Source organism: Bison bison, unplaced genomic scaffold (genome assembly GCF_000754665.1).
Source record: "Bison bison bison isolate TAMUID 2011002044 unplaced genomic scaffold, Bison_UMD1.0 scf7180017853753, whole genome shotgun sequence".
Taxonomy (NCBI): Eukaryota; Metazoa; Chordata; class Mammalia; order Artiodactyla; family Bovidae; genus Bison; species Bison bison.
In genome coordinates, this window is record NW_011484326.1 from 3812 (window position 1) to 6269 (window position 2458).

Here is a 2458-nt window from a genome sequence, read left to right on the forward strand (position 1 = left end):
AAAATAAATAAATAAAATGGCAGTAGCTCCCTTGACCTTGGCACTGTAGGTGAAACCTTTCAGCTCCCTTCTTACCTTTTTAATCCCTCACATTCTCTTTCATAAGACACCATGCAGGTCCCTGAAACAAACCACATTGCCTTTGACCTGCATCTGGAATGCCAATCTCCCTTGGCCCACCTCTCTTCATTTGGCTAAGTTCCACTTTACTTGGAAGTATTGTCCTCAAAATCACCTCCATGGGAAGGGCTTTTAAGACCTTGGCAATGCCCCTTGAAGGCCTCTGTAAAGCTCTCTTGCACAGTATAGAAATGATCTGGTGACAAGGCTGAGTTGTCACTAATCCAGGGGCTCCTTGAAGGCAGGCACTGAGTCTTGGCACTAAGTACATGAATAAGCAAGTTGATCAATTACAGTTGAACTAGTGTCATTTCAGATCTATCAAGTATTAACCATAATATCTGCTCTTCCTGGGGTAAAGGATTATGTGCTTTCTTAGAGTCTGAGCTACCATGGGAAAAACTCACTCACAAATAGCATAAGGAAATGACAACATGCCATTAATAACCCAGAAGAAGCAGTATCTGTTTTAGGATTTTTCCATCTGGGCACTACAAACCAGAAAAGCAACTGTTTTGCCTCCACAAAGAATGTATTTTTTTTTTTAACAGCACACTTTCCAAAAGGACACTCCTTCTGTTGCATTTTGATCTATCCTGATTTAATTTAAAGTTTGGAGATGGGGTTTGACCTTATCTATCAGTGGCTGAGCCGTTGTCTCAGGGAAATGCAGTTTGAAACTCATTAATAGGGTAGCCTGTATATTATAACTTAGAAGCTCTGGGTTATCACTGATACTTGCAATTGCTATGGAAACTGGGCTCATATGCACCTTTCAGAGTCTGCTTTAAAACAAGAAAAAAAAGAAGAGGAAAGAATAAGATATTTGTACCCAGCATGCATAGGCAGGTTCAGTGATGCAAATATGCTCTGCCTACACAATGATAAAAACAATTTTTTATATTTTTAAGAGCTAATAATGTAAAACCTTATATTAGAGAACTGTGTTTATACTGGTGAGAAAAAAATGCCTAAGGCAGCTTTCGCCGCAGTCCCCCTCCCCGCCACAAATACAGACACACACCAGCAATTTTCAGTTTTCCCCAGATTTTTTGCAGCCTGCGTCCTTAAATCCCCCCAAAGCCCCTGCACATGCAGCTTCAGCTGCTAAACCCCGACCCATGTGGACACCAGCAAAGAGTTCAATCTTTCCTCCCCCTACCCCATCGCCTATGAATGTATATAAATGCTGCCTCTTGCAGCTTAGGGACTAACTTTTCTATTTTAAAATGATAGTGCTAATTTGATCAAGTTTCTTATCAAAGATTTCTGGGTGTATTCTTCCTTACATTTGGGTTTTGGAGGTTCCATCCCTCATCCCTCTCCCTGCCCACCTTTCTCCCTAATAATCTTAATGATCTAAGTATGATATTGTTGGGCTTCCTTGATGGCTCAAGCGGTAAAGAATCTGCCTGTCATGCAGGAGACACAGGAGAGGCGGGTTCTATCCCTGGGTGGGGAAGATCCCCTGGAGGAGGAAATGGCAACCCACTCCAGTATTCTTGCCTGGGAAATCCCATGGACAGAGAAGCTTAGCGGGCTACAGACCATGGGGTGGCAAACAGCCAGACAGCACTGAGCACACAGCATGCATGCATGGTATTTTGTTGGGCCAACAATAATGTAAGCAGTCAACAACGCCCCTGGGGGAAAGTGTAGGCTGCCACCTGAGACGGAAGTGAGGGGCAGTAAAGAAGCCAGAGCAAGTTGGGGAGAGGGGCAGTGCACAGAAGTGGCTCCTGGGGATTAGCAGATACAAACTATTACAAATAAAATAGATAAACAAGGACCTACTGCTGTATAGCATGAGGAACTAGAGTCAATATCCTGTAATAAGCCATAATCAAAAAGAATATATACATTTAATTGAAGTATAGTATAGTATATAGGGCTTCCCTGGTAGCTCAGGTGGTAAAGAATCTGCCTGCAACGCAGGAGACCTCAGTTTGATCCCTGCCTGGGTCAGGAAGTTCCCCTGGAGAAGGGCATGGCAACCCACTCCAGTATTCTTGCCTGGAGAATCCTAAGCACAGAGGAGCCTGGTGGGCTACAGTCCCTGGGGTTGCAAAGAGTTGGACACAACTGATCAACTAACACTTTCATTTTTACTTCACAGTATACAGTTATATAACTGAATCACTTTCCTGTACACCAGAAACTAACACAACACTGTAAATCAACTATACTTCAATTTTTAAAAAGTGGCTTCTGAGTGGTGTGGTCTCACACAGGACATCATCTTACTCCCCTGTGATTCCCAAATCACCTATCCAGCCACCTCATTCTGTTCACCTTGGCTCTTCCCCACTCCTCACTTTTGTCCCCACTTGCCAGCCTC